The sequence below is a fragment of the Haliaeetus leucocephalus genome, unplaced genomic scaffold (genome assembly GCF_000737465.1).
Source record: "Haliaeetus leucocephalus isolate CR32 unplaced genomic scaffold, Haliaeetus_leucocephalus-4.0 Scaffold284, whole genome shotgun sequence".
NCBI lineage: Eukaryota > Metazoa > Chordata > Aves > Accipitriformes > Accipitridae > Haliaeetus > Haliaeetus leucocephalus.
The window spans coordinates 5,645,871-5,672,549 of NW_010972720.1; positions in this window are offsets into that span (position 1 = coordinate 5,645,871).

Genomic DNA, 26,679 nt, shown 5'->3' on the forward strand with positions numbered 1-26,679 from the left:
TAACTGCTTGCATGCTATATGAATAAGCATATAAACATTTACAAAGAAAACTAGTAATTTTACAGATACCTGTTGCACTACTCTGCTATCCTGTTTCTTCCTCCAAACTTACTGTGTATTACAGTTGGAGTGTGATATGTCATATGTGCAAAAACCCCCAAATTTCAAATAAGTTAAGGCAGATGAAATTTTTTTTGATCATAGTGATTATACTTTATATAGCATTTTGCCACAGGACAACTTTCTCCCAATGGCAGGGCACTCAACAGCTTGCATCTCTGGGAAAGTGGTGGCGAAATTGATGGAACAGTCTGTTCCTGCCAATGTTCATTTCGATGCCCCAGATTATGGCTTTCAGTGTCTCTGCTGCCAGAGAATACCCTAAATTAATGGGACGAAAGGAACAGCCTGGATCATCATGTGTTAAAGTGAGGAAATGAAATCTTAAACCTCATCTAGATTTGGAATTAGGTGAGTTGGCAATGCTTGTGGAGCTCAAAAGGGGGAAAATGTGAGTCTCTTACTCTTCCCTATCATGCAACCCTCTGAAAGGGGTTGGAAGTGTTCAGTGGAGGGTCGAAGCAGACAAACAGGAGAGCTTTTCTTGCAATAGCCAAAACTGAATTGAAAAGTACAGGGAAAAAGGGAAGACATGAAAGTCTAATGAAAAAAAGATGTTGAATTTAAAATGTACCTCAGGAAATATTTAAGAGGAAAAAATGCTGTGCCATCTGCAAGGAGAAAATATCTCTGGTATTACTAAGACCAGTGAGCTCTCCATGTGATCTGCTGAAATGCTGAACTCTCTAGGGCAGCCCTAATTCATCATCTAATTTTTGCAAGAGTTCACAAAATTCCCAATAAGGTACCAGGAATCATGTTGGTCATATGCAGTTTTTTTTCTGCTTCCCAGTTTTCCACAGCGGTGGGACTTAACCTCTGCTCCCATTCAAGCTGGAGAGAATGCTCCTCTTGAGGTGGACGATTTAGTATCGGATGCTTTTTATAAAGGAGATTCTTTTGAACAAATGTAGATAAGGAAATTGCAACATTACTTATAAATACCTTCTACTCACCTTAATGTGAAAACGCCATGAAATAGTAGGGTCAGGAATATGTATAGAACAGGGCTTTGAGACTTGTACGTGTGGTCAGTGTACATAAAGTATATACGTGTAGAGTGCATGTATAAAAGCCACAGATTTATTGATTTCTGTAATCCATGTAGGATAATTTTATAAAGATGCTGTCTTTCATTGCATTCACAGTCAAAGCTGGAGCTGTCGTTACTCCCTCAGCCCCACTGAGATCACAAGTAAGTAGGCAGCTGTCTGTTGCAGCAAAGTGGAATGGTCACCTTCCTTCCTGGCTGTATCAGACTGCTTGGTTTTTTCCTAATGATGATAAGCTGTTGCTCCATTCATCAGTCTTCTAACCAGAAGACTGAAGTAGACAGCTTTGCAGCTGATTCCTGGCCTGTGACTTTTCTGACTTAGGTGAAGATATCAGGAGCTACAACTCCTATCAGCATGGTTCTTGATTTCAGTAACGTACCTGGGGCATTCAGTCATATAAAGGACCCTTTCCCAAGGAAGACTATTCATAAGTACGCACTTTGATTTACTCATGATACATTGTTTGTATAAATTATGTTTTTGTATAAGCACACACAGAAAATGGAACATAAAAGATCTTTTTATTTTTTCTGAAGTCTGTATTGTAGAACTGCATGATGTCATTATTTTAAGATTGCATAAAAGCCTCTAAAAATAGATTTTTCTATAGCCAGGAAGTAAGTTTAATATGTCCCTCAAAACCATGTGATATTTAAAATACCAGTATGTCTTAAATTCCAGCCCCCCCCCAGCATTTCTCCAGAGGAAAGCTGAATACAGCATCTTTGACCTTTTTGTTTATCAATGAACTAATAAGACATCTCTATTGTAGTAATAGTCTCTGATGTACCTTACACTATGCCTTGCTAATAGAGCAGGTTTGTTCCATTGGGGGTTAAGAATATTTAATCCTTTAACGCTGACATATACAACACATAGCCATGTCAGCTACAGCTGTTTCCAAACATCAGTAACAAAATTATAGATGGTTTTGAAGCTTCTGTGGTGGAAATGAATACATTTGAGGATTCAACTTGCTGACAGCGTTTATGTAATTTAATCTTGCCATCTGGAAGAAAGTAAACATTTTTTAGGAAATTAAAGTTAAGGTAGCAAGCCCCTTGTGGTTTCTGGCTGCTGCAAATAACTTAAGTTGAACCAAGTTGATGAAAATCTTCAATAGGGAGGGGATCATGGTTATATTTAAAAGATTGTTATACAAGTGCATTGATGCATAAAATTGTTTCAGAATATCTGCTTTATTAACTTCCCTGCTTATTCAATAGTTAGATGCCTTTCTTCTGCTCAGACAAAACCAGCGTGTTTTTCAGTGAAATGTGATAAAACATAGGAAGCATATGCATGCAGAATGTGTAGGTGTAACTGAAGCAGTTACGTGATTGCTTTTCTTCTCATATTTTTCTGTTCTTTTTTCCTATTCCTCCGTGTTTTTTTTCATTCTGTATGGTGTTTTGCTTCTCAAATATCTACTCTTTTTTTCTTTATTCATCTGCTTTATTATTCCCTGAGCTCGTTACTTCTTTATATGTTTTTAGCTTGGTTTTCTAAAGAAAGAGTTTACAGGATCCTACCATGTGCACATCAGTCCCACTGTAATAATTTTGAACCTGTTAGCCAATTTCAGACAGACAAGAGAGTCAGGAAAAGATTCCAAAGGCACTGAGTTCCCAGAATGTTGAAGTCCAAGTGGCTTGGTAGAGGGGAGACACCTTAACAGTGCCCTACAGCATAAGCTACGTGGAGAAAGAAGAAAAGACTAGAAATTTATAGCATACCAGGGTTAATTAACTATGTTGCTCATAAAATTGCTTGAATGCTAGCCCCTTCCCCTTGCTATTCCATTCTGTAGTTTTCTGTTTGTGCCATCTGATGAGAAGTTTTACATGATGGGGGGGAGGCAAGATACTTTTCATAATTATCATGGCCTAAGAAATTTATATACATAAAAGATGTTTCTGGTAGGAAGCTGATTTTAGAGGTTCATGGTTTGAAGGGATGGTAAGTGTCAGCCATTTTACACATGGAGATTGTATGATCGATAGGAGTGAATGGGACAGAATTGAAGCAGAGCACATAAAAGTTTAGTTTGCCTTTAGGTTTTGAGCCTTTAAGATTGTCTTTATCTTTGTGAAGGGTATTTACTGTTTTGGTTTTTTTTAATTCTTCAATGAAATCTTAAATTCTCACATAAGTTGTTACGTTAAGAAAATCTCTAAATTATGCAGCATTTGTTAAGAAACCTAGGATTTTGTGACAAGATCAACAACCACACAAGCAAATGGTATGGTAGTGGTGCCCTTGGTCCGTAAGGGGAGGAGGGCAGGAAAAAATTTAGCAGAGGTATGAACTCAGCAGAAATAGCTTGGTAATAGTAAAATGAGAACAACACTTTTCAGTATTCTGTAAAGGATCTGTAAAACCGGGAGAAAGCAATAGACTGTTCCTGCTTAACTTCAGTGTCTGGTGATTTCAGCTGGTTCTTTCAACCTCTATTTTCTCTGCTGTTTGAGATCGTATTCACCCTTCCTTCTTGATGTCTAAATCCTCTTGCTTTGCTTTCTTCTGCTGGAAGCATTGATTCGTTTACTTAGGCATGTACAAGCGTGTTAGTGTTCTGCTAAAATTAAAAATATTGCTGCCATGCAGGAGCTGGTCAAGTAGTGGGGTTTTAAACTAAAATACCTAACTTCATATTCAGTGGAAGCTGCCTGTCAGCATCTTGACAGGTCTGAATAGGCTTTTAAAAAAATCTAGCTCTAAGCCTTGATAATTGAACTTAAGCTCCTAAGTTGCTTATGTACTTCTGAAATTTAAACCTGATCCTTATTGTAAAACTGCAATGAAGATCTGCATGAAAATGAAATAGGATGTTAATGGAGAATTTCTCATTTAGGTTTGCTTCTTAGCAGTATAAGCAACAATTTTAGGAATGTTGATCTGATTTTTATCGTCTTGCATATGAATGACTTTATAAAGCTAGCTAGTTGGTGTCCAAATCATGCCACGTTCCAACTTTGTCAGTGTGACCTAGACATTTTGCTTGAAATAAATACAGACTGGAGAGTTCATAAACATTTATAGCTGTGCCCTGTGTTAAATAAGAACTATGCTTTATTTTCATGCAGTAAAATTTAATTAGTTGTAAGTCAGGTTTTGCTTTAGTTGTAATTAGTTTAGCATATAATTATTGTGTCTAATAGAAATCTGAAATCTGCAAGCATTTTGATCTTATTCCAAGTTAAAAAAAAAACCCCAAACAACCCTTTTAGATGTATTCAATCAGTAGCTGTAATAGAATCTTATTAGTCAACCATATTACAGACTGTGTAAATCTTTGACTGAAGCAGTGTTTTCACTGATGCTTGTTACGTGTTGCATTAAGGAGATATATAAAAATGTTTTATATTGGACTTGGTTTTTTAGATGATTAGGAATAAATCAATGATTTGGGTTTTCTTGGCAAACTCAATATTTGCTGTTTGATTGTTAGCTTTTTTCTTTTTTATTTCAAAATTAATTTTAAAGCTCTAGCTTTCATAAAATATAACTGGGAACGGTGTGTGTGGAAATAGTAATCCTTCAATTTTAATGAATGGATATATAGTAAATCTCATAATTTACACACAAATATTATTGCCTATTGAAAGGTATTATAAGGGTTCGTGGGTATTTTTTTGAACAATGTCTTGTGTCTTCTGTCTTTCGGTTGTGGCTGGCTGGCATTTCTAAAGAAGTTACTCTGCCAAGGAATCTTCTGTCAGCTCTGCCTATGGATTTCCTTATGGGAACAGTGTTACAGCAAGAGATAAATGCAGAGTCTGGCATGTTATTAGCTGCAGTGGAGTAATGGAGAGCAGAGCTTCTGTTCTCACTTCCAGTTCAACCCAGCTTATTTTTTGCAGGTATCATAACTAGCAGTGGTTTAAAAATATTACTTCCCAGTAATGTTGTTCTAATTTAAATTTCATTTATATTATTAATACTAAGATTCTTACATGTTTGCTTCATAAAAGGGCTCATCTTGTTCTCTGTTGATCATTTCATCATCCTATAGGTCAGGAAATTATAACTGATCAGAGCATAGAGAATGGCACTTTTTAAGGTGTTGAATAAATGAGCAGTAAACAGCCTCGTACTTGATGGATATTTGTCTTTTGGAAGCTCTGTGATCTGATTGGGAGGGATAAATGACTTCACAACTAGGAAAGAGATATTCGGATATTGACATTTAAAAAATAATATGTACTTCAGACTAGGAAGGAATTGCCTCATTTTAGGGAATGGGATTTTCAGTTCCTTCTCTGCTTTTGCAATTACATGCCCTACAACACTCAAAAAAATTTAGATATTTCTGTTAAATTTAGCAGGCACATCATGTGAGTTAACTTGTCATTCACCTTTCTAGACTTTCTTTTTTAGAAGAATGAGTAGGGTACAGTTCTTAATTCTGTTTCAGGTTTTTTTTTCAGAGCAATCCTATTGATATTATCTGGCATATTTTTAAATTATCTTATAAGAACAGTATACTTAGTATGTATTACTACATGTATAATTGTGTGTGTATAAATACTTGTGTATGCAGGTATTATAGGTAATTATAGAACTCAATACGTATAAGTATGTGAATATATGCATAATATGGAATTAAAAGCTTAAAATCTAGAACACAGTTGTCTAGAAACTCGAAAATGTTTTATTTGCACATGCCCACTTGTTAAATAACATTATACTGAGGCCTCAGTGAAAGGCTGTTGAAAGCCCTAATAAAATTACTGTGAACTTAGTGTTAATCTCTGGAATAGCAGTAGGGAAAATAGAACTTTTCTTGGTGGTTTGGCGCCCCCCCCCAATGAAACTAACCAATAAAATATTTTAATTATCAAAACAAAAGGGAAAATAATCTTGCTTATAATAGAGTAGTATATTTGTGTTTTATTTTTTGCATCTAGGCTACTTTAAACCTTTGTTTAAAAAGGCACTCTTTTTGGCATCATAGGGTTGAAGTTCTTTTGCAACCTAAATGTATTAATAAAAACAAATATATTCCCATTATCGCTCAAGATGCTGTAGTTAGAAGATGGATGTCGAAATGGCACAAAATACCCAGCTGCTTTACAACAAAGACTAGTATTAGTATAAATAAATACTTGGAAATGTTTTGTCTTTAAATTAAAAGGAATCTTAAAAAAAAAAGTGTGATTCAGTTCAGTGTGACACATGAAGTATGAATTCCATTTTGAAATAAATAAAAGGAAGGGTTTTATTTTTGTTCCTTTAACTGTGTTTTACCCAAATGTATGAATATTGTATTTAGTACTAAAGAGTTTCAGAAGATCAAAGTTGCCAATCATTGGAGCCTATGTGCATTTTCTAGGCCACAGCCACTGAGCTGAGTGAGGGAAGCAGAGAGATGTGAAAATCTAGAATAATAGAAAACATTCGCATCTCATAAACCTGAATTTCAACGGGTTGCTTGGAATTAGAGAAGGGCAAATATGAGGGGAAGTATCTCCTCCCCAACTCAGAAACAATCTCAGAGGGTCTTGCAGCTGATTAGGGCACTTTCTGCAGATTATTATTCACTGCAGATCTCCCCCAAAATAATAATATGAGATTTTCCTCGTGATGAATAGAGACAGAAACTCTGCTTTGGACTCAGTATGATCCTTATATTTTATGTAGTTACACAGGTAAAGCATCCTATACAGTCAAGAAATTATTAAATATCCATCTCAAGGAATCAGGATCTGACTACCTTAGTTTTTATTTGTGTTGGGGTAGCAGTGAGCAGCACCGTAGGAAATAAAAGCAGTGTTTTGCTGGGTGTAGTGTGGTAGAGCTCAAGAGCAAAACAACAGGAAAAATGTTTCATTTCTTAAACAGGTTTTCTAGAGCAAAGATCTGGTGGTTCTGTTTTCTCTCACCCCATCCTTTGAGGCAACACATGATTCTGGCCCTACTGTCTAATTAGTTACTAATCAAGAAGTCTTCAGGTTGATTTATGCGAGTTCCCTGTTGGATAAGCAAGCTAGAAATTTCCTACTTGGTAACTTGTTTAGGTGTATGGGTTTGGTTTGTGACATTACTTGCATTTTTGTTGTGTCTTTCAGGGTATAATAAGTTCGAAAACATTTCAAGGTCTGAAAACTTGCATGGAATTAAGAGATTACAGGAGTATGTTAGGTTTTGGGGACTCAGGCTAGAGAAGTAGGCGATCTTCTGGAGAACAAAGGACAGAAAAGCCGAAAGAGCAGGTGGAGTGACTAGCTAAAGGAAGATGGATTGGGCACCAGGTGGCACCCTTTTCCCGTAACAAGCTACTAGTTGGTGGATGGCAAATTCGTCAGGTAGTGCTGATAGGCTTCCAAAAGTTTCGTTTTATTGACATCAACATCCTCTCCTCACAGTAGTTTCTCACTTGTCCTTTCTTTGTTTTTGCAGTTGTTGGCTTTGGGTCAGCTGTGTGGGAGGCAGCAGGTGCTGTGATTGTTGCAGAGCTGCTCGGGTGCTGGTTGGGTTGTTGGTCAGCAGCTAACACGTATGTCCACTGGCCGCTTCCCCAGAGCTGTGAGAGGGGAGAACCAAACAGGCAACCAAATGTCTGCGTCAGATGAAGAATACGTAGGAGGTGTAAGAGGCTAAGTGAGAAGACAACAGCAAAATGACTGGGAGGATGGAGGAGTCAGGAATTTATCAAAAAGGGATAAATAACTGAAAATCGATTCTATGGAAGGGAAGTAACATAGAGAAGCATATAGGTAAGGAGACTATATAATAAGTTTGATGATCATGGAAAGAAGAAATAGCAAATGTTCTGTCTGCTCCTACTTAATTCATGAGTTTTAAGAAAGACACCTAAAAAAAAAAAACATTACAAAGAGAACAAATAGCCATAAGAGAAGAAAGAATCCAAGAGAAAATCAGTTTAATCTCCTTTTTTTAAGGCAGTTTGCAGAGAACCTACTTTAGGCTCTGGTGTGGGAAGACAGAAGGGACAGTTGAAACAGAGTATTGGATACCTGATTATACTGATGTTTTAGCATCTGTCCAGTCTAGCTTAAACCCATGGTTGTTCATGATTATATAGCAGTAGCTTTTCCAGTTGATAGCCGAGTTTGTCCTCTTCAGATTTGCATCTCCATGATTCAAATGGCACAGCTGCTTTTGACTCTTTTCCAGAGAGGCTTAACCATGCCAAGGTAGAGACGGTAAATATTGAATCTGCCAAGGCAAAATGCATTCTGAACTTATAGTTAAAAACATCTCTTGTTCCCAGGTAGTAGTACTTCTTGCTGAATCCTGAAGTATATAGAATGTGTTACTTCGGAAAGCATTTTGTGTCCTTAAGATAGAAAAGGATATTTCAGCATCTGATAACTAAAAAGAAACTTTTCCAAGGCTGCTGACCCAGATGCTTTAAGACAGGCTTGAATTCAGTTAAATTTCATTTTGGGCTGCTTTTACCGACCTTCCCTCCCCCTCTCCCCTTGCATATTCCCTCGGTGGTCTTTCAAAGGCCAGGTGTCTGGGATTGTCTCCAGCCTACTCTGAAAGCACCCCAGGCCTTGGATTAATACGCAAGAGCTGCCTTTTATTTAAGTCCATCCATTTACATAATGCCTGCTCAGTCAAACCCACTTGCAATGTACAGCCAAGTAGAACCAAAACCTTAGCAGGTCAGTAGCGCATGGTCCTGTTTTTTTACTGAATTTAACTTAAAATGTTGCAGCTTTTCACAATGAAAACTGAAAATATTGCAAAGGCGTTTTGGATTTCTGATTCACAGAGGGATTTTTAGAGATCTTTGCTGATCTTTGTGCAAAAGAACTGAAGAAAGAACAGCATGTAAAAATGTGCTCCTACTTAAAGGGTGTGAGTATAGATCTAATATCAGGGTGAAAATTTCATTGTGTAGACACGGCATGACAGTACATTGTTAGTATTAAAAATACTTTCTGTAATACATAGAACAGATTGACCTGGACTGTATCAATGTCGTCATTATACCAACTTCTCACTCCGAAAGCATTGTTTCTGCTAAATGAAACACTTTAATAAAAGAGTCTTATTTTCTAAATGCAGTTCTGAATTACCCATACCTCAAATCCCACAGATTTCTTGTTATCTTTTGTTGCAAGTGTCTCAAATTACAGGTTGGGTTTTGTTTTGTTTTGTTTTCTTGTTTTGGCTTTTTCTCATAACCCCGATTTGTCATCTTTTATACCTTGGCATTGCTTTTATTAGAGTCCTCCTCAATATTGTTGAAGGTGGGTCAAAGGGACCCGGTTCACTTAGGAGTGCAAGGAGCAACTGCAGAAAATAGTGAGCCCTGCTTAGAGTGTGTGTTCAAAATGTTCATGCTGCTGAATTTGGAAACAGAAGGTATTATTAGTGATTGTTTTGATTAGAGGTGATATTCAAGTTCTCCTCGCTGGTTTGTACTTGAGCAAATAAACGAAATACAGACTTTTATGAAAATAAAAGTGATCAGGTAGAAGAGCTAAATTTTAGAATACCTGTTACTTACTGATAGGCTTTCTTGTCACAAGTTGCTTTGAGTGATACAACTTAGTATGAGTGTATTAGAAGGGCATTATTTTTGCAGTATTTCTCTCTGCTACTTACTTTTTTTTTTTTTGACATGAAAACACAGTGTTTGGATCATCAGTTGATTCCAGGACTGTTGGTACTTATATAATATGGCACTGCTTGATTTCCCTGATGAGCAAATAGTTGTTTCCTGTACTTTGTTCTGTATGTAATTCACATCTTTATGGGTATATCTCTTTAGACTGGAGTACTGTATTAATAAAGTGTTGATACGAGATTATTCTTGCTCTTAGTGTACCATGCTGTTGTTTATAGTCCTTCAATGACTTCAAAATGATAGTGATTGCATTTTACTACCATTTCTAAATTATCTTGATGAATGTTATCTGACTTGAAATTTTTAATTTTATGGATATTTCAATAATAAACATGCCAAAATCTCAATTTTCTGTTGTTCTCTTTTGACCCTGAATTATCTTTGTCACCTTTAAAGTTTTTTTATTTCCCCAACCATCAGAAACTTTTGCTATGTTTTCTTTAGAATGTCAAGATTTTGGTTGTGCCCTGCACATACAAATAAAGCAAAGATTCGTTAGGAATAGTATAAGAACACACCATTTACTCTACAAATTAGTTACTTATACTTTATTGTGGAATTTTGAAATACATAAGCAGTGAAGTTATACTAAAAGCTCTTCAAAAGAAGAGAGCATATAAATGATTACATCTAACAGCTGATCAGGTCTACTGTGGGGAAGAGAGTTGTATGAAATTGGTGTCAGATTGAGTCTTGGTCCTCTATTACAGTAAGTGGTTAGGCTAAGAAGTAAAAACTATGAATCTTAACATAGATTATGAAAAGATATATAAGTAGGGAATAAGTGTTTATAAATACAGAAGTGTGAAGGTTGTAAAAATATTAAAAGCTATACTTAAAAGGTTGGGTAACGGTGTCAAGGAAATAACAGAAATAAAAATAAGAAATTGTGGCTAGGAATAAAAATTGTGTATATTGTGAAATAGAAATATTTATTAGGTGGAAGTTTCATAATCTGCTGGTGGAATTGTTGTTCTGACAGGACATCACATTGCTCACTGATTTACCTGGTTCTCTGTGGTGTAGAGTGGAAAACAGAGGATATTGGGATCCCTGATGGTGTTCTCTATATTTTTTTCCTTTGTTTACCACACCATGGTTTATCTGAAAGATAAATACTAAAGAAATAACTGTGGTCTTTGCTTGATTTTAATGTTACTGAAAGGGAGAACCTTTCTAGAAGGAACTACCTCCCGTGTACAGTGTTGTCCTGTCAACACCGAAAATGTCTGCATGACAAAATAAACCTTTGGGATCTTAATATTTTCACTGCACTAGCAAACTGGGGGCAAGCAGTGATCCATTTAAGAGCAAGTACTGAACTTATCATGGAGTTCAAGATTTGATGGTGATGCCCCCTCTTGTGTCCAAGGCGGGAGGGATGCTTTGCCTTTCAAAGCATGCCTCTTGGCCCATACTCCAATGTCTGTTGGTACCACAATACTTCTGAGTAGTCAGGGGCCCAGCATGTCCAAATAATTCCCCTTGGCCAATGGCTCCTGAAAGGAGCTGTCTAGAGCCATTGGCATGGACTGTGGTGGAAGATTTCCAGTGTGTGATGGTGATGGCTTTACACGAGCTTTGGCCAGCATCTCCAGCACAAATGGTCCGTGGAGCTTTCCATTAACTTTTGTAAATACTGAGGTGCCCATTTCACTACCACCTGCCAATCACAAGGTCACCATCTGTTGTGAGAATTAGTATATGGCCTGTTGTGTTTTACGTAATACAGAGGCGCTTTACTCCTCCTATGATTTCTGCTACCTTTTTCTTCCCTGCCTACACTGGTTGAAGGCTTATTTGACACATCTTAGTATGCAAAACTTCTCTGCAAAAAGCCCAAATACAGGTAGCTGACAGTGTGTCAACAGAGGTGAGTACTGAGAACATGGTCAGTGCCATTTCAGAAAGCTTAGAGAATAACTCATTTAAAAAAAAGGTCAAAAGTTTTAGTACTCTTGGAAATTTGGTTGTGTGACCATATTTTGTTATTGATGAAACAAATCACAATCCTGGTTTCAAAACGAGATTTAAAGAGGTGTGCTTGTTTTTTCAGTGTATTTCACTAATGCATATTTTAATTAAAAATAAGAATTTCTGAGTTTAACTAGTTGGAAATAATTGCTACAGAATGGGTAAGGAAAGGTTGAGTTTGTGAAGATAGCCTGAGGGAATGGGCTCAGACAGAAGTTTGGTCATTATAACTGTATTGATCAGAGAGGAGAAGATAAACCATTGTGACTAAAGGTAAAAACAGGATTAAAAGGAGGAGGGAAATGCTAGTAATAAATTGGTCGTAGATGTCTGGGGAGAGGGGGAGGATTTTGTTGCTAATCTGGGACAGATTCCTCGATACCCTTAGCCTGATTTTGGGGAGAGAAGTGCTGCTAAATTACTCAATGAAAACTCTTCAATCAAAACCTCAAGAGAAAGACAGTTGTGACTTAAAAAAACAAATAAATGTGTTTGAGTAAGTGTTTTGTGGCTTGAGATTAGCTGAAAGAATCATATTTATTAGAAATCAGATTTGCTTTCTAAATATTCAGGATTTGACAGAAATATCTTAAGGTTCAGACACTAATTACTTTTGTTTATTGTTGCTTAATTATCTGGCATTTAAAGTTTGAAAGATGACCTCACAGTTTGATTTTTGGATTTTTATAAATTATGCAATATAAATAATGGAAGAATGGGGTATAAAAGTATTCTGTTTTCTGGGTTTTGGTGTTTAGGTTTGTTTGTTGGTTGGTTGGTTTGTTTGTTGGGTTTTTTTAGAGGTTAGAGAGCATTATTATTGGGAATTGTGAAACAATTTAAAGTGTTAGTATGGTAAGGCGGGATCCTTGATTTAACCGCATCAAAGGATGCAAATACATTATAAGCAGAAAGCTTATATACAAAGCTGACAACAGCTAGTTGTGACCACAGTATAAAAATGATCTATTTTAAATGGCTGAAATACACACAAATGAAGTATGCAACTTCAAACATTTTAAGCAGTTGTGTTTCAGCCTGCAAAACAAATGAAATTTCCATAGTAAGTTTTCTTGTTAAAAGGTAGGTTTTGTGATAAGAGTATTGGATTTAAATTAATAATATGCAAAAGGCATCTGTATTGACTTATCTGTCAAAAATTGTCTTTTAATTAAATTTATTATAGCATGTTGCAGTTTTGGTAGTATAAAAATCGCTTAGCAGACTGTGTAACAATACTAGATTCTTCCATTGTGCTACACAAAAACCTGCAATAATGAGGGGTTTTTTTTAATATGTATTAATAAGGCATATAAACTTCCTCCCCCTACCCCTTCTTTTTTTGATCTTTGAGTCATGCTGTCAGTTTTGACATTTTCTTAAGCTTGCATATGGAGGAGATTTGTTATGTGTTTTGGATAAGCCAGGAAGGTTTAATGGTCTGTCCTGGAGATACAGACTGGCACTTTTTCAGTTCCAAAGTATCAAGAACAGACTCAACAATGCGACAGTGGAAGAAAATTGAGCTTGGATTATCCTGACAATAGGTATTTTGAGATGAAGAAAACATATGGAACTTGCTAACGGAGAAATCCTATAAATAGCTGAGCTCAAGAAGGCTTGGGTTGTTACTGTTTTTCTTGGCTGGTGTTGATGCTGTGTAGCAGTTACTGAGGAATGGGTGAAGCTGGAAATCATGGCTTCCAGTTAGAAACTTGAGTTCAATCTGGTTCTTCAAGGAGAAATATAAGAAACCTTCCATTAGAGATATATCTGATACTTCAAGGCATAATGTGTGAAGCTGACCTTGGGAAAAAAAAAATCACACTGACAATAGCCTGCAAATTTTAAGTATCAGTGAAACATTGATATAGTATTGCAAGAGAGTGGAGAACTGCCTTCAAGAGGTAGACTTCAAAAAATAAAAATTGGGCAGCTTTTGAACAAGTGCTAGTTGTTCAACTTTCTGTGGAAACAGTTGGGTTTATTTTCCATGACTTGCTTTGCATGGGCTAAGATTAGGAGTAGTATTGATTTTTCTTAGAATTAGAAACTGAATCTAATACATGACTCACATGGCAAAAAAAAGGCTGGGTTTTTATCTCTGCTGCACAAGTCTGGGTCTTATTCTACAGTAAGTTAAAATCTTTTTGCAGTTGTAGTGAAAGTACACATTGGATATAAGACATTTACAGTTGAAAAGATTTTAACAATTTGTAGTAGGAATGTACTTGATATCCCCTGCTTTAGCCTTTGGTCCTTTAGAATCTCACCTGTGCCATGACAACAGAGCTGAGATATTAAACAAAGGTTATGCAGGAGCAGGTGTAAAGAAGCAAGAAGTGACCAGATAAAGTATTAAATGAATGAAAAATAATGTGTGCTCCTTGGTTTGGAATAGGGAGTATTAAGCAATACAGGTATAATGATTAGCTGTTTACCTTTGCTAGACAATTTTTTTTTTTTAAAGACCTTTTAAAAGAGACTAAAATCCTTTGTGGTAGGTTTAGTATTTGGTTGTGTTTTTTTGGGGGAGGGGTGGGGTGTATTTTTGTGCATGTGCTGGTATATTTTTCTGGCCCAAAGAGGCACCTTTTATGATATTCCTTCAAGGTTGTTTTGGAGCAAACTGCCTTATTTTCATTATCTGTACAATTCCTTACTTTATACAAAACATACTACCATATTTCATAGTATTTTGTCTTCTACAAAAAACCCTCTGACACCATCTCAGGATTTTCTGTCAAAAACGCTTAATTTTGCTGGATTTAGCACTGCTATACGTTAGACACAGTTGCTATGATTTTTTTTCTATGAACAGAGTTTTGCAATGCTGATGGTTACATGTAACTAAGCTGGGCTTGCAGCTTAGGCTATGGAATATCTGGCCTTAGGAGGTTTTTAGCAGTTTCCATTTCTGAGACACTTTTGTTCACTATGTTTTGGTTTGGGGTTTTTTTGGTTGGTTTTTTTTTTTTTTTTTTTCTCTCATATTGGAAAGCTGTATATCTGAATTGGCTGGCATCTCGACTGCACTCCTACACCTAAGAGGAGTCAGTCATGCAATAAAGCAGACTGCTGTGTGGACTTCCTTTGTTGTCAAGATAATATCCTTGATATGTATTCTGTAAAAGCTGGTTGTTTTTTTTGTTTGTTTGGTTGTTTTTTTTTCTCATGAAAATGAATACGAAAAGATGTAAAATGTAACCAGAGTACATGCTACAATGATTTGTTTTATTCACTGACTTCTCTTTAGCTAATTGCATGAGCCATGTAGCATGTTCATATATATATATATATAGTAATTTTCAGCTGTTAATTGGAGGTTAATAAGGTTTAAATTGATGGTACAGCAGAATAAACAGTACAGTCTTTACAAACACTTGAGTGTTTGACCAGGAAGTGCTTTACATCCATACAGTGATCCATTGTGGAGACCTTATCGTGAACCTGACCAAAGGTACTGAGTCACGCAGGTTCTTCTGACTTTCAGAACATAAGGTCAGAGTTTGAGTGAAGTACTCGGATAGCAAAAGTACTTCCATTTTTACTGAGACAACGAAGGCCTCTTAGCCAATGCTGGGTAGTTAATATCTTCTGAGTGGTCTCCCAAAGACAAAGTGCTTGTCTGTTACAATTCCATTATTGCTCTTCCACGTGGTCCGACAACCCTGTACCCTTCAAATGGAGGAGAGCACTGAATTATATCACATTCTGATATATCTTTCCTGAACAAGTAAGTGAAAAAAATGATGATGTGGAAGATCTTAAAGCAAAATCCTTCCCTTTCAGGAAATTTCTTGCTTCTGTTTACTGAATTGATCTGTGAGTGAAACATGCACCTTTATAACTGTGTGTACAATTTACAGTGTAAGATCAAATTGTTCAGGAGAAAATACTATTTGCCTGTGGCAAATGCTCAAAAATATTCTATCATCTGGCTTATTTTAAAAAAAAAAAAAAGGCAATGCTTTCAATATGTGCTGCTGCAAGAAAACAGGAGGGTTCATTATGAGTTAAGAATCTATCTGAGCTGTAAGCCCTAGGATAATTAGAATAATCAGTCTCTAGCCTAAAATGTTGCTACTATGTAGTTTGTTAATGTGAGATAGGAAACAAAGTTAACATTTCTTTGCTAAATAGATGATATAAAAATAAAATGTGTTATTTAATTAGAATAGGGATACTATAGAAATATTCTGGGGATGAAATTTCAAATGTACAGGTATCAGAGGGAGTAAGGGGAGTGAAACAACTGTTCAAAAGTATTCTAACATTCTTTAAAAGAAAAAAATGGCAAAAAAATCTAGAATAGAATAATGATTATGTTAATAAACATTATTTCCAATTTGAAATTGTTTTCATGATGATAGAAACATACCCTAATACATACTGGGCAGCTTGTTTATTCTGTACTTTCATTAAACTAGTAACAGATGTTAGCCCTTTCAGGTAGATATGGGTGATATATTTATATAATTATTTGATATTTTGAAAAGTAGAGTGCGCTATTTCAAGATACTGTATTTCTTGCATCTGTTACATTCTTGGTTTTGAGGTACACAGAAAGCAATATTAAATTTCAGCTTGCAAGCGCTGTTTACTAGCTATTTGGGTAAAGTTAAGCATGTTTCCCCTGAAATCAGTATTAAAATTACAAATCAGAGTTAATTAGTATTTAAATATATTAAATGTTATCTGTAGAACACAGTAAAGGTGTTGTAATTATGGACTGTGATTATTTTCATGCCTGCCACTGAATTTATAAGAATAAGCTTTCACCCTGGTTTTCCCATTTATGAAATAGGAATAGTCCCAGTCCTGGTCAAGTGCTCTGATGCTTGTGGAAGATAAATCTGCTCTGTGTGTGTGTGTGTGTTCTGTGTTGTAAGTAGCATTATCACTACAATATCGAGAGTTTGTTCAGGAGAATATATTAGCAAGCGTGGTTTTCTGTCATTTTCATTACATGCTTATTATTCTGCTTCTTTGTATACAAATTTAAGGCTAAAATGGGGCTTGCATCTCAGCATAATATCTGATCAGTGGAATGTCCTCCGCTGAATAATAGTGTGAAGCATATAGCACAATTCCATAAATTGGAAAGGAATTAGTAGCCTGCTATTTTGAACATAACTTACGTATTTTTAACACCTCCGTCTTTGCATTCAGAAATTTGTTATGTTTCATTTGCTTCTTATTGATGCTTTATTTTAGCAAGCGGAAATACAAATAACTTTCCAATTTGATCCCAGTCAGTATTAACCTTCTAAACCAATACACTTTGAACAATTTCCAAAAAGCGTGTGTGTGTGTTAGATAAGTACTCTGAATTTTCTTCTTTTCATGCATTGTGAGAAGAGGTATATTGGTGGGAAAAGAAATATTCACTGACATGCCTAAGAGATGAACGATAAGTATTTGTAGGGAAAAATGAGAAAATTCAGAAAAATATGAAAATCCTCTTGAAGTTTCTTTTTCCCTGCATATGACCAAGAGAATTACAGATGATAGTGGAAGAGATTAAAAGATGTTAATATGGGATGGAAAAACTATAGCCATGCTTAAACAATTATTTTTCCCTGTAAAGTAGAAGTTTTTGACTTAATTAAAAAAAAACAAAAACCACAAACCAAATCACCCCTCCCCCCAAAAAAAACCAACCCAAAACCCAAAAAAACCCCGCACCCAAGCAAATAGCTGTATAGAGCTGTGTGATAAAGAACTGAAGTTGTAAGACAGCTAAAGATGTGAGTAGATCAACTATGTGGTTTTATCTTTCAGTCTTTGTCACAGTACTCCATACAGTAGGACTTATGGATAAGACCCCAGATTTGGGTGCTTATTGGTAGAGGAAGAATAAACAGTGATAAGCTGCAAATCAGCAAAGATAATCACTAAAAAAAGTTATTTTCAGGGTGCTGACAGAACTACTTTAGCTGAAGGGTTCTTGGGATGTGGGGATCACCCTGGGAACTGTTAGAAGCAATTCTTTTGGCTCATTTAGTAATTATTTTTTGATTTAAAAAGCAGTAAAATAAGGATAATCCTGTTGATTCCTAAAAATGCTGTGAAGGCTGTAAAATGGCAACATAAATAGGAAAAGCTAACACCTTTGTTAGCTGAAATAACTTTAAATGTAATTATTTTTTTCTAAATGTTCTAGTATGTAGTATTTTGTGTCAAGAGGTTGAAATGGATTCCTTAGGACAGCTACCAGTGTATTGTCAGTTGGCTGTTTTATCTCTGTGGAAGAAAAAGAATTAAAGAAAATCTGGCATTTGTATCTGTGGTGTCTACAGCACAGAAACTACCTGAATATTCTAAAGGCAGTGATAAGATGATTTTTTTTTCTGCTAGTTTGTCTTAATTTGATTATTTCCTTTTAATATGTGTAATTGACAAAAATAGAATATGCCATTTTGCTCAAGAAAATGCGCTAAAATTTTAGTTACGCTTTTATGAAGCATGGTACTTCTCTTATGTAAAATATGTCAACAATTCAGATGATGATTACGCTAATTAATGTTATGTGGGCTGCATGGTATTTAACAAACAGAATAGCTTTCTTTGTTAATGCATCATTAGCAAAAAATTTCTTTCTTTACATTCCTCATAACTGAGAGCGCCTATGCAAGCCACATGTTTGTCGTCTTGAATTGTAGGCTTGCTTTTTCGGTCTTGCTAAATTGCAAATACTATTGATTACCTGTACCGGTACCATGTGTAGTATGATGAACGGCTTAGGCACCAGTGTTCAAAGAGATCTCGAATAGGCCAAACTATATTAATGTCTTAATAGGAGTATGTTCTTATAGATTTTGGTGTAGCAGATGAAGTATCCCACACAGGTACTTGCACTAAGTATTTAATCTAAAGGACTGTCAGGTATGCTTCTGAAGGTGTCTGTGGGTGAATATGCAGTACTTCTTGTCTATCCGAACAACATAAACATGGAAAAATCAACTGCAAATTTAGAATGGGAGAAAGTAATGTCTTGCCTGCTGTGATGTTCATGAATCAAGAGATAGTTTATGTTAATGATTCATGTACTAGAGATGAGTGTTATAAGCCTAGTCTTTTGTTTTGAAAGGTAAATAGAAGTTGCTGGAATACTGAGTTGTTTCCTTCATCATGAACAGGCCTGGACTGACAGGTTTAATTTTGTGGAAAGAAAAATTTAGCATGTTAGTGTTAAATTCAAGGTATTGTCTGTTAGCCACATGATCCTTCTGCTCTGCCTTTGTAGTCTAGATTAACAGTGGAGATATGTACATCGAAAATCTACTTTGGAATAAAAATTTGCAGCAGAACTAAGTGCTACATACAGATTCATAAGGGGGGGGAAGGGAATTTACATGGGGTACCTAAAATACTGAAATATTCTCTGGGGTGGTATTTAATGATACCCTAAAATTTATAGTTAGAGCAATCAAGCTGTTTTTATACTAGCTTGGAACTTTCCTGTAAAATGTGGCAGGATAAAATTCAAGTTATGTGTTCGTAAGGCTGCATCCAGTAAGGAATTAAACATAAGAGGGGGAAAAAATAAAATTGCCAAGTATCTAGATTACTCTAACAACTATAAACTATGGAATAATATGCTGTAAATTTCACAAAAGAAATTGAATATGTTGCCATAAGGCTTTCCCTGAAGTATGTTCCTACAAATAGAGTACAGATGTCTTACAAAGATGAGTTAAAGAAGGGCTCTTCTTTCTTATGAAGAGCATGTAAAAGCTTCCAAAAAACTGGTAGCCTTCCCTCCTATTAAGAATTAGTTTGTCAACCAACCCCTTGTCTTTTTTCTCTTTTTTTTTTTTTTCTGGGGGAGGGGGTATTGAAATTAAATCAGAAATAGTTATTATATCAACAAGACGAGAGCATATACCAGGTGTCCTGGGGGCTGTTTCCTCTCTGGGTGTTAATCTCAAATTCTAAAATCTCTGATTTTTGCCATGTACCGATGACTTACTAATTTTCTATAGATCTTGAAGGGTGCCATGCTCTTCAGGCTGCTTGCTATGGCAGGAATACAGAGGTTGTATTACTGGAAAAAGAATTGCTGTTATAAATTATTCTGTGATTGTATCTGAATAGGTATTTAAGTTGGCAGGGACCTCCAGAAGTTGCCTCGTTCAGCTCCTTGCTCAGCTCAAAGCAGGCCTGGTTAGATCGGGTTGCTTACTGCCGCATCCAGCGGAGTCTTGAAGACCTGCAGGATGGACGCCCCATCGCCTCTCTGAGCAACCTGTGCTGGTGCTTGCCCATCCTTACGGTAAAAACTTACTGGCTTCAGATGAACTAGCAAGTAGGAGCTGACTTCTTCATCTTTCTGTTCCTGCCCCCTTTCCCTCTTCTCTCTGAACCTGAGCATAAACCAAAGAAGCTGCATTTGTACTGCAGCTCTTGCTAGACTGCTTGCTTCTCCTCACGGAGAACAGTTCTTACGCTTATGTACTTTAAAAAGATATGTAGTCTAGTTGTAGTTTGATATGTTAGTGAGAAAGAACGCACTTTTTCTCATAGTTGATTCTGCTTCAATAATTGGCTTTCCATTTTCCATAGGAGACTATTGCAAGGTGAAAGAAAGTCTATGAGCCATTGGCAACAATCAGGCAACTATTTCTTAAACTTTAGAGGTAAGCTGTCGTTAAGTGTCGTCTTTGGTATCGTATTGGAAGGGAAGTGAGAGGAAACTGGAAAACTAAGAATGGTGTTTAAGATGACATTTCCATGCATAAAAATAGTTTGCCCTTTTCTGTGGATGCCTATAACCAAATAATATTAGTGCTCGTCCTTTGCTGATGTTACATACATCTTAGCCTTTATTGAAATGCAGAACTTCCTACTTCCACTACCTCTAGTTGGCAAACAGACGTTTTAAATAGGTATGTGTCTTCCCTGTCTCACTGCCAGTAAAAAAAAATTTAGCTATTTGTTCAGTTACTTAACCACAATGAGAATGGATTTTAAAGGAGTGTTTAGCTGGGGGTATAGTTTTTGGCTGAGGCAAGGTGAATCATACTTTTTTGCCAGGAAAGTATTTCCTGTAAGTTTCTTACAGCAAAAAAACTTTATTGACTGAAGATTTGTTTTACATGCTTCCAAAATACTGCAGTGCCCAGCCCTTATGCCCCAGGTTTAAAAGCTGGGAACTTGTCAGTTCTGTAAGGGTTGTAGTAACTTTCAGTTTATGTGTGGGGGGTTACCAGCAGAATGAAATACTTAATTTCTAACATCTAAAATACTTAATTTCTACAATAACACAAATATAAGGAATATGCTGGAGTATAAATTGGAGTAAGATTTCTTTTCAGAGAAAGAACTGCATAATATGTTTCTGCACTGTGGTATGCCACAATTTACTAGGCTAATGATACATCAAAAGGTTAATCGGGTGTCCTCTTTTTCCGAGGCAGCTATTCCTAGGAATAGTTGTTTCTAAGCTTTTCATCCCAATTTCTGTCAACCACATTTCCACAATGAACAGCCCAAAGGAGCATAAACAGCAGCTTCTGTTGTGGAGTGTGCTTCCTTTTTACTTTAAAGCAATGATTAACCCTTTTTAAAACTTCCTTTTGATGTGACCAGACAAAGAGAGACTCCTGTAGCCCTTTGGGATTTGCCTGCAGTGAACCTTCTTCAAAAATCGTGACCTTGGCTGTCCAAGTGACAAGGCTCTCAAGTTGTTAAAGTAGATTTAAATGAGGAGAAGGCAGAACGTCAAATATGCATATTTCTTGCTGTAGATGTAGTGTAGCGGCTAGCAATGCTTCACACTACTTAAAGCACATGCGAGTGTATTAACCACACAGGTTGTTGCTAACAGGATAGAAAACAAAACTAATACCATGCAACAGTACAGTGGAACAAACTATACCAACATCCTCGTACCTGAGAGTGCAAACATTTAATGCATAAAGATGAACATAGGTTATGTTTACTTTTGTCTGAGGGTAGTAATATCGACAAAGTCTTTCTCTGTCAGTAACAAGGGCGTTCTTTGTAATGCAGATATATGTATACCTTTTTCTTTATGGTCATAGCAACTTCTTGTCATATAAACCAAAAAGTCCCAAGTGAGGCTTTCCCATCACGGTAGAACGAGAACTCAATAACTTGTTATTCAAAACCCTATGATAGAATACATTTCTGTCTTCAGAAATTGGGTTCTTTACACATTTCCCTGGGAAAAAATGCACTCCAGTGATTGTTTCAATGTATGCACTGGGTTATAAAGGGAGTTTCAGAGATACTGTACTTATCAGCTGCACATGAACAGTTTGTGGTTTGGAGAGGGAACCTGGGATTGAGAAATCCAACCTTCTGTATCCAATTTTACCCAGTGGAATATGGCATTAAACAACCCTGTTGCGTGTTTAAAATTTGATTTTGTCCGTTGGAACACTAGACCATATGGTTTATCTGGAAAAGCTTATGGATAGTTTGTTCATCATTGTTTCCTCATTTTCTACTTTATAAATCGGATAATGTGAGGAAATATATTGCAATAATCAAAGGTAAACTTTAAAGTTCAGAATGGTGTAAAACTACACCTTATGTCTTAATTATTTTTTTGGAATGCAGAAGTTGTGCCTTTTTGATTTAGCTTGTACCTTTGAATTAAAGTCAGATTGAACTGAGGACTAAAAATCAGATGACTGCGAAATATTCAATTAGGAAAGGGTATGGATGTTCTGTTTCACAAGAACTACTTGAAGAATTAAACATCCTCAGGAAGGAAATTATTACTACTTCTAATGTGTGAATTGGACTTAGGCTATATATTCTTATATCAGCCAGTCTTCAGTTTTAAAGAATGTGCTGGTGGCTTTTTTTTTTTTGCTTTCCACTGTGGCCTGCATTTATTTACTTGTTTCCTTTTATACATTTGTTTTTATATATTAGTTTACAAATGGAAGATTTTCTTAAGATATGTATTTAGGATGTAGTATAGCTAACCTGTAAAAGTGCATAAGCTATGCAAATATATATGCTGTCTATGTGAGACAGACTGGAAAGCTCTGTATCACTAGTTATTTACAGAGCTCTTAGCATTGCTGCTTATTGCAATTTGTTTAGATCCATGTTTTGAACATGTTGTAGTCTTTTTTGTTTCTGAGACTTAAAAGTTTAAGAGGAACAGCCTCACAGAGAAATGTCCTTTCATGATAAGTTTGCAAAGTAAAAATGAATGAGCAGAGAGAGTATGCCAGGGCTATAATAATGTTTGTAACATTCATTAAACTGTTTGTTAAGTAATGTATTCAGACTGACTAGTGTTTCCCAGCTTGTATATCACCCATTATGTGTTCTAGTAAATTAAAGCTAGGAAACCTTTGTTGGACTTATATACTCAAACGGACATCTAATTCCCCCAGACAATAGGTACAAGCCTGCAAGCCTTTCTAATTCTTTCCAGTCTTTACATTTATTGATTCTTTTGTAAACGTGTTTCATCCAATCTATTACAAACAGCACTGGTTAGAAGTGTGAAGTTTACCACGTTTTACCTAAGGCATGCTAAAAACAATAGCTATCTGGCATAGAGTCGTGCATCCCAGACTTACTTTTAATCAGAAGAAAATTTGGATTTGTAACTGCTCAACTGGTTTGATATCCTGCTTTGGTTAGAAGGACTGACATATTAATTCTTTGATCTGATTGGTTTGGATATGAATTTAGTTCAGCTATCACTTGTATTCTAAGCTCTAAATGTTTTATTACTTAAGTTGGCTTATGTAAGTAGTTTATTTTGATTCAAGACTTCATTTTGTCTAGTCTTGAGTAATGTTTTGCATATACAGATGTAAGTTTCTTACTGCAAAGTATGGATGTAATCTTTTTTTTTTCTTTCAAGATGTCAGGTTTTTTTGCATCTCTCACTATTGAAAAGTTACCAAATAGTTCACCTCTGAATGGAAAGAACAGTAAATTTTAATGAAATGAACATAATACATTTTTATTATTTTGTGCATATCTTATATTGTAAAACATATGCAGTAAATAATTGATAGTAAACAAACATATCTTATTTTTCCCACTATATTTATAATCAGTTTCAAAGCTTTGAAGTTCAGTAAATAATTTATGATAGTTGTTAGTGCAAGGAAATCAAACCATACTCCTGATCCTGCTTGCTTTTTGTCCTTGTTGTTCTCAAAACCGATGGGATTCATTAAGCAGCCTGAAAATTAAATCAGATATTTTTTTAAAAATTCTTTGAAATACATAATGAAGATTTTCTGTGTTTTGAAAATTTTTGAGGTTTTATTTACTGATTTTGAATTGCATGAGACAATGACGGAAGTAAATATCTTTAATACAAAATGGAACATGTTTTCAGCCTGCTTTTGTTCTTGGAACTTCAATCAGGGTGTTTCTTAGCCTGGTTAAATATCTTGCTGAGACCTGCTGTATTTGCTGAGAATGAAAAAAAGATGCCAAAGTACAAGAATTAAGAAATACATGGGTTTGGCCTTTAATGAAATGTTCCGTAGAATACATGTTCTAATTTTGTTTTCTCTTGTTTACATGGAAAAGCCAGAGACCTTGGACAGATTTTTAAGCATTAAAAGAGATTTATCCGCCCCCCCCCCCAGGTCATTCAGGCTCTTCAGGATGTTTTTTATTTATGTGTTCTTATCAAAGTTCTTAAATACTCCAACAATACCTTGTCAGTTTTCACCTATATTCTGACTTTCTAAAACTTAAAGCAGAAAAAAAAATGTGACTTCAGGCAGAGATGTAAAAATTCTGTGTAGTTCTGTAACTTCAGGTACAGGTTTGTAAGATCTCTACTCCAACCCTCAAAACAGCGAGATCAGGACAGAGCAAAGTGGTTTGAATCCACCCTCGTTTTGGCTGCAAAAAGCAATGCAGCATAAAACCTCACATGTAGTTTTCCCAAGCTGGCTGGGGAACTATGGTAAAAGTTTCATGTTCCTGAGAATTTCTCCATTACTTTTTTCTTTTTTAAAAAAACTGTGTACATATAAATCCAGACGCATGATAGTACTTAGGCTCAAGGCGACAGGACTGCCTAGGAATCTTTGGCCTTTCTAACTTCTTAGTGTGTGGCTACAACCTACAGCCCTTTTCTTACTGTGTAGTTTTGCATATGTGAACCCCTAGGTGTTTGCTTTGTTTCTGACCAGGTGGGATGGGGAGCAGGGGATATAAATAGGTACTGTTTTGTACAGCTGTAATTACAATGAGGCATCACAGTGAAGGTTATCTTCAGTGCAGGACTGGATATATTAGGCACTAACAGGAGGAGGAGCTGATTCCGTGGTAGAGGATCGTCTGGGTCTGAGGTGTAGGCTATTTTGTGAGGCTTTCTACGTAAAGGTGATTTGCAGGTATCATGAGCTAGATGTTGTGAAAGTTACCAAGAATAGCAAGGACAGCTGTCTTGTTCTTGCCTTCCAGGGGGTTGTTGCCTCTCAAGATTTCCTGTATGCCACTGTTGTTTCCCTTGAAATCAGTATGGGTCCTGCCTTCTGTTGGCAAGACCACATTAAGCTAGTATCTTCATTGGCTCACTAATTTTTCTGGTGTGGCAGGTGACAGAAGAGGAATGTTTTGGGAAGTTTCTGATTTTGACAAATATGGTGATAATTTCACTTGGCAAAGGCACGTTACCACTTTCTCCCTGCTGAGTAGTAATAACTTTCTCCAAAAAATGAATTTATTTGAACATTTCAGGAAAAAAAAAAAAGCCACCATCTTTTATAGTTGAACGTGTTAGCCTAAATATAGATGTTATCATCGACTGCTCAGTGTTGTTGGACAGTGGCAAATTGTTTCCTTTAGGGATCTGTAAATGATGTGATGAGCAAGTATTCAATCTTCACTTGGTAGCTCTAGCTGCTTCTTAAAAAGTACTTTGGTTTGGTTTTGTTCTAAAAGCTCTTCTTTTCCTTTCTTCCCCATGGCCTCTGCCAGGCTCGTTTTGTCTATTTTTAACTACTACATTGTAAAAACAGTGATGGCAGTTGATAAAGCTAATGGCATTTGCAGGTGAACACCCATATTCTTTTGGAAGCTTTAAAATCGTTAAAAGGATATCAGCAAAAACATTGCAAGAAATGCATGACTACAATGTGACCTCGTGCATGTTAATTTTTCAGTGCAAGAACAACCTGTATACTCGCCTAAAGCATTGCTGGCTTTCATAGATCAACTTGAAAGATTGGGGCTTGCTCTTTGTAAGGAACATGGAAAGTATTTGTTAGCTACAGCTCCCTATTTGCAACAATACATCACCTTCCTATCTTTCTTTGGTCGTAGAGAGAATCTGCTGACAGCAGGACTATATGATAGAACAGGCCACATCCCCCATTGACTTTTTACTTTCAGTGTCACCTTGGGGCATCATGTCTAGTTTCCAAGTAATGATAAATTCTTAATGGTTTTTAGTACTTCTCTTTTTTGTTGTCTTGTGCAGCCTACTGGTTCTTCAGAGGCTAAGTTCATGTGTTTTCACAAAGTGGACACAAAAATGCTAAAGGAGAAGAAGAAGAAAAATCTCAAGTAATTTTCAAGCTGCCTTTTTTGTAGTCAGATGCTTTGTACACAATTCTTAAAAGCATTCATTTGTATTAAGCTGTAATCTGTTTTTGAAAACATCTGGATTTCTTGGCAGGGAAGATGGAGCAGAAAAGGTGGAAAAAAGGCTGACTTCCAAGAAAGATAAAATTAACTTCAACTAAAGGAAGCAGGTTAACAATTACCTGTACGTTGCCAAAGTTCAGGCTAGAATATTGTTCACATGCAAACCTCAGTTATCTGCAGAAGAAAAGATCTTAGATAACTGTCAGTACAGAAAGATCATAGTAATCTTTGTGGCCACTAGTAACTTCATAAAAGGTAAGGTATTCTTGAATGCAATGCTTGGTTCTTGGTATTGAAATCTTT